Genomic DNA, 12,394 nt, shown 5'->3' on the forward strand with positions numbered 1-12,394 from the left:
ATGTTTGTTATGCCGACAGCCAGGGCTGAAAAGCAGCATGGCCGCGAAAAAAAAAAGGTATAAGACATTAGCTCACTCATACAACATTACAACAGCGGAATGTAAAACGCCGAGGTAAGATAGCGCTTTCTGAAGGTTTTAAGAGACATATTTGCGTCCTAAACATTAGCTTTGTCAAAGTCATAAAAGTTGGTTAGATTAATAAATATAAAATAATTTGTAATCAAGAGACAAGGCATGATAGTAGTGTTCCTTGAGCACCCCAGTTTCTTGACTATCCCAAAATGGATACCTACAGCTATACAGCTCCATCTTGTTTTACACCATAGCCTGTATTTGCACCTGGATTTTTTTTTTCTTCCCGTAGCTGCATGGTTAGTTAAAGTTGTGAGACAGAGAAGAAATGTTTGAAGACTGAGTGTCTTTTTCTGTTATTTATTCATGTGTCAGTACGTGATCAATACCGACCGAAAAAAAAAAGAAATAAAATAAAAATAAACCTAGCTAACTGCAACTCTAGAAATCTGCAAGGAGGGTAATCGTCAATCGGAGCATATTTTTGTGAGCCCGTTCTCGTAGCCCGAGACCCATATTCGAGCAGACGAGTGCAAACATTTGTCCAAAATGTCTACTTCCCTGAGCAAGATTATACTCGCCAAATCTACACCGAGGCACAATCATAAGTGGGTGACAAGGGGTCTCTGTTACTATTAGCACTTTTTTTTTTCTCTCGTAGTGTTCGCGTTTTGGCCACCAGGTGTTAAAAACGGTGTTGGGCCTGTCTTTACACACGAAGCATATCATCAGCCATTAGTTTCGTTTTCCAGTTAGTACGTGTGTGGGAGTGTGTGATGAATCACCGTCTGCTTTCGTGCGAAGCGGAACAGACATGGCAGTCATTAGGCTTTTGTACCACGAGCAGAAAAAGGCCTGCAAAAAACTTTTTCACGAACATTTCGCAATTTTAATGAACAAAGAAAACTGTTGTAAGCACTGTGTCTGCAAAGTGCGCGTGTGTTGTTCTTTTTTTGTGTGCAATGAATGGAACGCTGCCATTGGTGCATTTCTATCGACCAATCAGGGAGCAGGAAGTGAGGAGCCATCTGGAGTAGAAGCGGCGAACTACAGGTTCTGCGTGAGCTCAATTTTCACCTGCGCCAGTATTTCCACAACACAGCGTAATCAAACCGAACAAGAAAAGAAAAAAAATATGAAGCAACATGCGATATTTCTTTCAGGACTTGTTTTCGTTACAATGACGCAGTAGAGGCAGCCAATGTTCTTTCATCTTTCCAGTGTGAACCCGTGACGCGAATCTGGAGCTTTCGGACGTCGCCTGGGTGTTGAAGAGATCCCCCGTTGCCTTTTGTTGGCAGCGGAGGCAGTGTGACTTGTTCTTGTGAATAGGTTATCAACACGCGTAAGAATCCGAACAGCGATTCGCTACGATGCACGCAACTGATCCAAGGCCCACAACAGACAGTGGATTAGAGTCCCGCGACATTCAGTGCTGCCACCTATCGGCAATTCTTTGAGTAACATGCGGCTGTTTCGGGCTCTAGCGTAGCGTGTAACGCCTGTTCACACGCGCCTCTTGGAAAGCTTGTTCACCAGTATGTTGGTACGTTTTAGCGGATGATGAGACCGCGCATTATCAGTTCCTGGTCTTTAACGTTTCTCGTGACGTCATATCCCACCCTGGTTAGACGTCACTTTTCTAAACTGTCTAGACGAACAGACAGGCACGACCGTCGTGTTAAAGAGCCAAGTCCCAACAGGGATCCATCCTTGTGCTGGTGCCACTACACGAGAAGTGAGGATGCGGACAATATTTCCGATATTGTGCCGATTATGTTGCCTGAATAGTCAGAGTGGGACGCGCTCAATCATGTACTGTCGTCAGGCACATTGCGTTGAAAGGCCGTGTTCACACCGGTGCGACCCTAAAGACATGGATGTGACGAAAGGTGCTTGCTCAAAAATAGCGCCTCCTAGGCCAGCACAAAACAAATAGCTAGAAGCAACAAAAGCTATGTTTCGCTGTATGCGGGACTAGCCTGGACGATCAACCAAGAGACCACGATGTGAACAGGGGGGCGACACTGGCTTGAAATGAAATGTAGGTGGACGTCTTGGTACACGTACCTTAGAACAAGCGCGACGGTTCGTAGCAGGACAACTTTGATCAGGTCGGCTCTTGCGCTGTATCTGAGTGAAAATATTGTCTACCTTGAGCAAAGAGCGTCCGGTAATAATAGTCCATGAGATGTGGAGAGGACCAACTTCAGTGGACGAAAGCTGTGACGCGAATGTCATGCTGAAAAGATAGAAGAACATTGGATCACAGTTGAGTTCCAGCGTTGGTATACTACACATAACCTCTATATACACATATACCATGTATATCTACATGTTTCTATTTGTTTGCGACTTTTTTACGTTACTGTGCTGACAACATTGTATTTGTACTGCACGATGAAATCACTCGAGAAAATACTACAACGCACGAACAACACCAAAGCACTGTTTAATCTAGGGGAGTGCTCACAATGAAAGAATACACAATAAACGGTTAAACAAGGTGAGAATGTCACGGTGGCCAGACGACATCGCACCGTCGAATATTTCGCGACTGGAACGTTGCTGGTTTGTAAATATACATAGGGTATTATATTGTACCTGGTATTCATGATTGATTATTGATATTATATCCGTTATTGCTTACGAATTTATTGATACCATATGATATATTAACGATGTATGTTAGGATTCTAGTAGAATCGTTTGGCGCTTTTTCGTTACCAGTGATATGTATTCTATATAGTCCCGTTGACAGATAATGCACGATACTTTTGGGTAGAGGTGACGTTTCGTTTCAAAGCCAGTGCTGGACGGAAGGTCATTTGAAGGTCGCACACGTTATGTTGCGTTTGGGAAAGTGTGACGTCATCGGTACGTCAACGTGGAACCCTTACAGAGCACGACGGTTTCTATGTTTAAAAAATCACACGTTTTTCGTCACATAGAGAAGTACACGAGATGATTTATATCTTTTTATGTGTTCATGCAATAATACTCACATTAAAAAAATGACTGATCTTTTTGCTAGTTGCTGTTTGTGAGTGCTCTTCTATTTCTCGTACTAACATCTCCTTGAGACACGACGGGACGAACTCAACTGACACCAGCTCTTTTCTTATTTGCTCAACGATTTCTCCTGTTTTCGATGAAGGAACAGGCGACGACAGAACGACGGAAGCAGACGACAACTCCCGACGTGCCTTACGCTCCCTAGGTGGCGCTCATCAAATTTGCACCAAACATCCACTAGTTCTGCAGATTGCGAGAGGTATCCATTTCAATCCCATCCAATTCACTTGCCACTCAAAATGGCGCTGCCCATGTTGGATAGGGGGACAAATAGTGAGGATAGGTTGATTGATAGCGCCCCATATTTCAAGACTCCATTGGTCAGAAAGCTAAAAAAGTGGGTGGAGCTTCAGGTATAGGTATGACACATTAACGGCCAGACTCCCTTTTAATATACGGCTCTGATCAATAGCAGCATAGCATAAGTTCAAGATCTTTTGCAGTGGAGTCACTGTTTGTGAGGCGTGCGCCTGCGCAAAAAGCAACATTGGGTAAGGCGAAAACCAGAGCCGTATATTAAAAGGGAGTCTGGCCATTGGGAGGAGTCACAAAAAGAGGCTCGACCTGTCAATCATAGTTTCGCTCCTCTGGTTGGTTTGCTTTTTACCAAGGGGGTCGCCATGACACCCTACTGCCACCCAAAATGGCGACGAAAATAAACACAGTGAAGCGGGGATTTCGTGACAAAAACTTTTCACAGACAAACATGATTTTACGCTGCAAATGTACATCCTAATACAAGTTTCTCGGAAATCAGTTTCAACTTATGCTCATCCATCAATATCTAACTGAAAATAATACGTTTGGTCGCCGGTCTTAGGCCTAGTGAACACGGCGATCACAACGAAATCATGACGGAAACGGCGCAGTGCTGTACAATCTTATATTTAATTGCTGGATTTCATGGATATAAACATTCTTGCCTCTTTTATTCCATCAATTCATGTAGATTTGTTTAAAAATCATACCGACAACAGAATGTGTCCCAGCAGGTGGTTCTGCCGGCAGCGGTACAACGACGGAAGCAGACGACAATTCCCGACGTGCCTTACGCTCCCTAGGTGGCGCTCGTCAAATTTGCACCAACAATCCATTACTTTTGCAGATTGCGAGAGGTATCCATTTCAATCCCATCCAATCCACTTGCCACCCAAAATGGCGCTGCCCATGTTGGATAAGGGGACAAATAGTGAGGATGTGCTGATTGATAGCGCCCCATATTTCAAGACTTCATTGGTCGGAAAGCTGGAAAAGTGGGTGGAGCTACAGGTATAGGCACGACCCATTAATGGCCAGACTCCCTTTTAACATACGGCTCTGGCGAAAACTGGCAAGTAGTGCCACCTACAGGGCGTCTTTCTTTATCCTTTACAGAATTTTTACCCAAAAACTATGAGACCTACCTTTACTACGGTTTTCACAGTTGGGTCATGCGTCCAGGCAGACATCCTGTTGGAAAGCGTACGTAATTACTGAAAGACTAATTACCTAAAAATAATTAATTAACTTATTAATTAGATATTTGTGGGGAAAGGCGAGATAGCAGAACTGGAACCAGTCATTATTTAAATTCATCTCCCTTTTTTTTTTAAATACCCTGAAACGAGGACGTACTTTGAGATATAAGTCTCCAAACCCTGGTACGCAAATGAGCCGAAACCGGAACCACGCACTTCTTGAGCGCTATGGGAGCGACGGGCGTTAGGCCATCTGTTTTCCAGCGATGGAGCTGATTGGAGTAGGCGCTGATCTGCTGATCAGATAAGCCATAAGATTAACCAGCTCGCATGGCTCAGTGGTTAGCGTGCTGGCCACGTCACGTCGAGACTGAGAGGTACACGGGCTCGAATCTTCGTGTCGGCTGTGCTGTTTGGGGGTTTTCAGACATATGTCGGCACAGTTCCCTTAGAAGTCGGCCCAGGACGCACATCCCCCCCTAGACATTCCCACATTCCCCTAGAGCGTCGTGACGTTGCCCCTCTCTATGAGGCTGACAACGGCGCTGTTCAGTAGCACCAGCAATAAGATAAGTCATCTGATGGCCGAGATAAGCCAAAGCGATGTCGTTTCGGTGCTCGAGAAGTGCGGGCATTGCTCTCACGCTGCCATCATTCAATAGGTAGCTTGCAACCTCACATCAAAGTGACGTAAGGGAAGTTGCAATGTCGCGTGGATGTACGCTTCCGGTCCGAAGTTCAGCTGGAGTCAACGTAAAATCCGATGCTGCACTAATTCTGCGGAACAAGGACATAAAATGTATCGCGCACCCTGGGATCCTGCGCCTTTCGACAGATGTCATCAGCGTAAACGAAAATTGAACTAAGGGGTGTAAGCAGTTGTCACCAAATGCGCGCTGTTTATCATGTTGAATTGTGAGTGGCCGTGATAATATTATCGACTCATAATGTGAAAAGCATATCACTAAAGTCGCAGCTTCTTCCCAAACTAAAGGGAAACGACTATAGGAATACTACTCCTCAGAGTGCGGAAGATTGCTGCGTAAAGTACTGCCCGTAGCTTTGGTTGCGCCATATCTGAAATTTGCTTGATATCTTTGTTATCTGAAGCGTCAAATTGATCGCCTTGTAACAGGACATTTCGCACAGCAGAAGATCGCGATTACAAAGCGCACGCCAAACGAAACCGAAACATGCACGATGTGTCACGAAATGTAAACTTTGTCATAAGAAAAGTACGTGCGGAGTATTTGCTAAAGTACCTTACTTCTTTGGGGGCCAGGCGTTCCCAGGCGAATTCATCTTGGTTGTCGTTTAAGCCGGAGTTTATAAAGTTTCGGACCGGAAGTTCGAAGACCCAGCATGCTTAGCGCCACTTGTCGAGTTGAAAATCACCCATTGCTCTCACAACTTTCTTTTTACATCTGTAAAGGATAAAAAACACCTTTTGTATAGACCTTGTGGCGTTACTCTCAAACCACTAGTCTCCGTGCGCTCTTTAGCCTCGTTCCCAACGACGACACAACAGGGGTGGACTGCCAAAATCGCTCTTCTCATTGGGATGAATACTGGTGACCGCCGTCTTTAATGAGTATGACTGGCGATAACGTAACGTCCCATATAACTAGTCATCTAATAAACATCTGAGTAGCGTATAAACGTTCGAAAGATCGAGGAAAAAGAAGATTGCTCGCTTCTGCGTGCGATATGCGCAGTTGCTCACGTGAGGAGTGCTGGCCGATGCGATATCTTTTCTACACCGGTTCCCGATCGGGAGAAAATGAACCGGCACGAAATGAACACGAACGGATACGAAAATGAACGAAAACACACAAGGAACTCGGCAAACGGCAGTCCACACGTGCACAGTTCCTGTGACTGTCACGGGGTGGCAGCACTAATGGCGACGCCCAATCTTTGAGTCGCGTTTTTGTGTATTGGTCTGTGTAGTAGAATGTGTACTGGGAATTCGCTTCCTTGTCGAGACGATGCAATCAAGTAGTTCGGTTTTTAGGTCGACTGAATGTGGGAAGTGCACCTTATCATAGCTAGCTCTAAATCGAACCGAGGCTGGAACACCTGACTAGGAATGTGGAACTCTACTTATCACTGCATCGCTTTGAACGTGTAAGATAGTAGTCTTGTGTTTCCAAACTTCTTCCAAGAGCTCCGTCTGAACTGCCGATCTCGACCCCGTGACCAGGGAGTTGCCACCTACGAGCTGGTATATCCGCCTTTTTTTTTTACCTACCTAGCGATTTCTACGTTCAGTGTTCGGCATTTAACCACTGTCTCTGTAGCACGTTGGGTATTGTAAAGTATTCATCGCGACATTTTATTCTGAATTGATGGCTTGTCGAGCGTACTGGTGCCTCAAAATTCGCGCGCATTATAAGACCGGTTGTTATTCAAACGGCTTTCATAGATGGCGTCCCATGAAACTACTTTCGATGCTTTCTCTTGAGCGCTGCTTTCGTTAGTTAGTGCTGCTGCTGCCAGCTGGCGCATTGTCAGCGAACTGTTGGGTTCGTTGGACGTACGAGCCACGGCGGTACGAGCTGTCGAGTAACCATAAGAGCTGAAATTCGAGGCAGTTGGAAACTGTTGCTCGTTGTAATTGGGGAGCAAAACTTCACAAGAAGCAAGAAGGACGTATAGTCGTTTTTGTCCCTTGTGAAGATTGTGCTGTTATTATAATGAGCATGTGTATTTAAAAATGTTGTAAGATGCGTTCAGGTAAGGTAACAATATATTTTTGTCTGTCATTTATTTGTAATATTTCGTAACTGGTAACGTTGTACATTGCTTCCTGCAGATGTTTTATGAGTGCTCCCATAAAATACAGAGCGCGTGCAGAAAAGCTATAAGTGACACTTGCGCAAGTTATTCGTCGTCTACATACCGTACGAACTTCCGGTGGCGCACGACGATGCATTTATGTGAGCTAAACCTCCATAAAGATATCGCAGAAAATTAAAACCAGCGCAACAAAATAAACATAGCAACGCAAACTTGGACTTCCGCGCGCATCGGAGAGTTGTGTGCAGGTACCGCTAGGGGCGCCACCAGTGCGTAACAGAAATGAGCATCCATATGGGACTTCGTTTCGGTTTCTGCATCGGTAGCGCCCGTAGCGATGCCCGCACAAAACTCTCATGAGATCGTCAAGTTCACATCAGTATAGAATGGACGGAAGCCCATGTTTGCGTTGCTATATTTATTTTGTTTCGCTGAGTTTAATTTTCACGATTTTTCCGAAGGCTTAGCTCGGCAGACATGCGTCGTCGTACGCCACCCCGTATGTTAGACTTGTAAGTAGGCAACCAGTTACATGTGCAAATGCCACTTAGGTTTTTCTGCACGCACACTGTCGTATAATATGGCAAATTAAAAATAAAGTCTTATGACGGTCACCGCATTTTTACTTTTTCGACCAAAGAAGGGACAAGGTGCTACAAAAAAAAGAAAAGAAAAAAAACTCGTTAAACTTGTTCTCACTGAAAAGTGTTTGCGAACAATTTTGCGTACATTTTATTCCAGTTTTTGCGTGATAAACATTAATACTTTTCGGAGTAGTAAGTGGGACACGCACCTACGTCTTTATCAACGTCTTTAACCCTTTGAAGAGTACGGGCGCATCATTGCATCCGAAAGTCACGATTTGAATTTTCGCGCGCTCTCTTTACGGTGCTGCGGCACTGCTTTGGGAGTGATGTTTGGCAGCTTGAGGCTACTCCGGGGAACTGTGGCGCCCTGTGTAGGCTATTTTTACAACTATACTGGTAATATCACTGGAGGACTGGAGGGTGAGAATCGCCCGTACTCCAGACGGCGGCGCAGGGAAGCCGAACGCGCAGGGAGTGCTTCGCCAGCGCTAACCTGCAACGCGGCACGTTCAGCTACGGAAGGACACGGAATTCATATGCGTTGTGTAAGACAAAGGTCTCTGCGTACAACCGTGCCTTCAAGTAGTACCACACTCTCGCGAACCTTTGCAGGCACCTAGAAAAACACAAAACATTTTCTGATGTACATAACCAATATGACAATCAATGGCTTACGGACTATTCATAGGAATACTCGATAAATACTTTCCACAATTCATCAGGTGTGTACATTGCTTATGAAGCCTTACTCATTTTGGCACGCCGTTGTAATTTTTGCCCATGCTTCAAAGGGTTAACGCAGCTCCACATTAGAGTAATGCAAAACGACCATAATCTTTTCCGACGTATCTTCAGTCGAAGCTACGTCTCCTGGACAGGGGGCGCACTTACAAAAGCTGTCTGGACTAAACAAGGCCTGACCACCATTCAAACGTCAGGCAATCATCAGAAACCTCAATCGAATGATGACAGTTGGAGGAAAGGCATCAGTAGGGGGATGCGAACCCACGTCCTCCGATCTCCGGTCAGAGATGCTGCCAGTTACATCATGCTAGCTACCCTCTCTTCAGTGTACCAAGCTACGCTAGTATATATACGGGTACACGCACTCACGCTCAACACATTCTCTCTTACATTGTTGCCAGTCACACCCAGATTCACACAGAGGAACATACCCGTGGCGGGCGCCATCTTTCTCATATAACGTTGTAGTGGTTGTAGTTCAACTGTCATCATTCAGTTGAAGTGTGCAACTGCTTGTTGTGAGGCTTGTGTTGCGTTTGTCTTTCTAAGTTTAATTGCCTCATCCATTACAACCTTTAAAAACTCTCAAATTACAAACACGCTTCCTGCGGACGTATGAGAACTAACCACCTTCAGCCACGTGGTCAGCAACTTTCAGCCACAGCCATTTTAAGCTTGGGGTCGTCTGCTGCGATACGTTGAAGAAGAAGATGACATCCCGACTTTACACTTCCCCGTAGCGAAGTAGGGAGAGGAAGCATCTTGAATCTAGGAAGCGTTGCACTTACCGGAAGCCGCTAGCCCTGTTTTGGCAACGCCCAGCTGCAGTCGACTGAACCACCGGTTAGAGAACGTTGTGTGGTTCGGGTGTAGGTTAGTTGGTCTAGTGACCAGCAACCAGTTCTGTGCAACCACATGTGTGCCTCTCCTCGTGTCGGTCCATACAAAATAGCGTGCTACACAAGCGCAGTGCATTCTGGGCAGGTCCAGGTCACCCACACGTCATTGGTAGTGCGTCGACGCGCCACTAATACCGCGCGTCACGGCGCAAACTTCAGTTCTATCGACGCTGTCCTGGAGTGAGACAGCTGGCTGGTCAAGAATATCGCTTAGCACCATCCGGTCCTCCGGAAAATTCCATCATCATCGATCAGTACTCATGTAGAGGCACACAATCTCATCTACATTTGGTGTCCCGGACAAAGAACACCACAGTCCGGTAGACAATTTGGCCCTTCACCATCCCAACTTTTACGTGGACTAAAGGTAACCCGTGGTTCACTTCGAGAGCCATCGCAGGAGGTACGGTGCCTTCGTTCCTTCTAGGAATCACTATGCGGCGATGCTCCATGCCCATTCAACGACCTGGCGTTTTACGACGGCGCTGCCGCCTCGCACCACTTTCCACACGCCACGGTCACCTTTGCGTCACGCAGCCTCAAGCTTCGCGACCGTCCTCCTCAGCACCTACTGGCGACACCTTTCCGAGCCACACGCTCCACTACCGGTCGCGGTACGCCGCTGTCGACCGCATTACGCTCATCTCCTACGCGGTCAAGGAATCCAGCCCACGCTATGGCCTTCCCCATTGGTTCTCGCCACTCGCCATTGGTCCTCTTCGGCAAGCCAGCAGCCATCCACACAAATTGTAGACAAGGATTCCGGGAACACTGTTCTACAAGGGACTCGCAGGGAGACCACACTGAGCTTGATTCCCGGCCTCCACCTGCTCCGCGATGGTCCTTACCGGCACCCCCTGTTGGAGATTCTCAGAACTCAACGCTCGCGTACCGGTTACGGTATTGTAGGCCTCTCGCCCTAGATCCAACGCCGCTTTAGCTCTTTACTGTAACCCGTCCTGCTCAAAGCGCACTTGCCCACGCAATCCCGCTGCTGCCATTTCCACTACTACAACAATAACAACTTTATTCCAAGAGGATGACTGGGGAGTTCTCTACCCCACTGCTGGTGGTGATGTATAGGGAATGAAATAATGAGCCCCTTCACAATAAGGATCCAAGTCCTATGGAATCCAGAAAGGTGAACAGAGCTCCGAGGGCCAGGTCCCCCAAGGTCGCCATTTTCCCATGTATTTGTTCCTATCCCGATGCGTGCAATGCCGGAGGCCGCCCTTAGATACCCCATTGTTATCAGACGTTGGCTTGCGTTTGATTGTAGCGCGCTAAAGCTCCAGTTGAAGCACAGTCCAAGCCAGGCCAAGTCACCGAAGGAGAAATGGACGACTGCGCCTGCGGCGCCAGTGGCGGCGCCTGGTACGACGGGTACGCTATGTGATGCACGCAGCCGTGCACTTGATCCTTTCGATCGCTCAACACGTTTAAAAACGGGACCAAAACGTGAAACACGACACAGAAAGTTGTTATACGCGTTTTATTTGGACATATAGAGGCTAGACTCATTCGCAGAAACAACAAAAACATTTCGCCGCTAAACTTAGCGCGCTGAAGTGATCCGGAACGGCAACAATGGGGTATCTAGTAGCGGCCTTCTTCGTTCCACGCTTTTCCGAGGTGAGTTTGGGGGACCTGCCGAGGGCAGAGCGTCGGTGGGCTGGATGTGGCCAGGGACCAAGCAATTTTGTGAGAGAGAGGGGGCAAGAGGCTAGCTCGTTAAGGGATCCAGAGAGTACGGTCCTGGAAGGTTGGTATGTGGGCAGTGGAGAAGAATGTGCTCTAGCTCTTCTACAGCTGACATCTACAAGCCCTGCATCCACATGCCATCCTCATTCTCCTTTTTATGATATCGACACTGACCTCAACAGCAAGCACCGCTCCACGTCTGAGGAGTGACCGTTGTGGCAGGGCGTGGACGACTATGCCACGCCACTACTACCGCGCACCATGGAACGAGCTTCAGTTTTCATTTCATTTCATTTCACTTGATTTTTCCATATACATGATGGACGGAGGCGAAGCAAAATGCTTAGGGAAGCTTGAGGGGAGCACAGGGGAGAGCTTTTATCGGCGCAGTCCTGGAGTAAGGCCAAGGGTCGAGATGCTCCCTAGCACATCCGGGACATTCCATCAGGACTCACGTAGGGGAATACCACCACTTCTACACAAAATAATCACCAGTCAAACGGTATGTGAGGAACGCCACTGCTGTTTTTGCGCGTCGTTTTGTGGCGTCGTTCGACCACGCGTAATTAGTTTTATTTACCGATACTCTTGCAGTAAGACACGTAGGTTCGCGAGGGTGGCCTCGTTCTGGCGCCTACTAACCGCGAAGTGATAGGACACCGGTGCTAATAAATAAATAAATAAATAAATAAGATTCACTCAACCAATGTGATAGTTTACAAGAAAGACAATGATGGCGATTTTTGCATAAGCGACAGCTTGAGCGACGTAAAAAAATGGCTGGCGGATGTGGGGGATGTGATTGCAACCTACCCACGCGATTGACGTCATCCCTCTTATGGTGATCTAGCTATTCTAGCTCACCATAGTTCTCTCATCGGTTCCAGCTGCTCCTCGGTCCGCCATTTTGAGCGTCAGCAGAACCCCCTTCTCTTCATTTCACCAACGACAACGGAATGTAGTCGCTCCTCAAAAATGTTACCAGAGTTGTCACCACACCGTTTTACTCGGACTGTTTACATACCAAGAAGAGAAAACAAAAGAGAAAAAGAGAAAC

This window comes from Ornithodoros turicata, chromosome 4 (assembly GCF_037126465.1).
Source record: "Ornithodoros turicata isolate Travis chromosome 4, ASM3712646v1, whole genome shotgun sequence".
NCBI lineage: Eukaryota > Metazoa > Arthropoda > Arachnida > Ixodida > Argasidae > Ornithodoros > Ornithodoros turicata.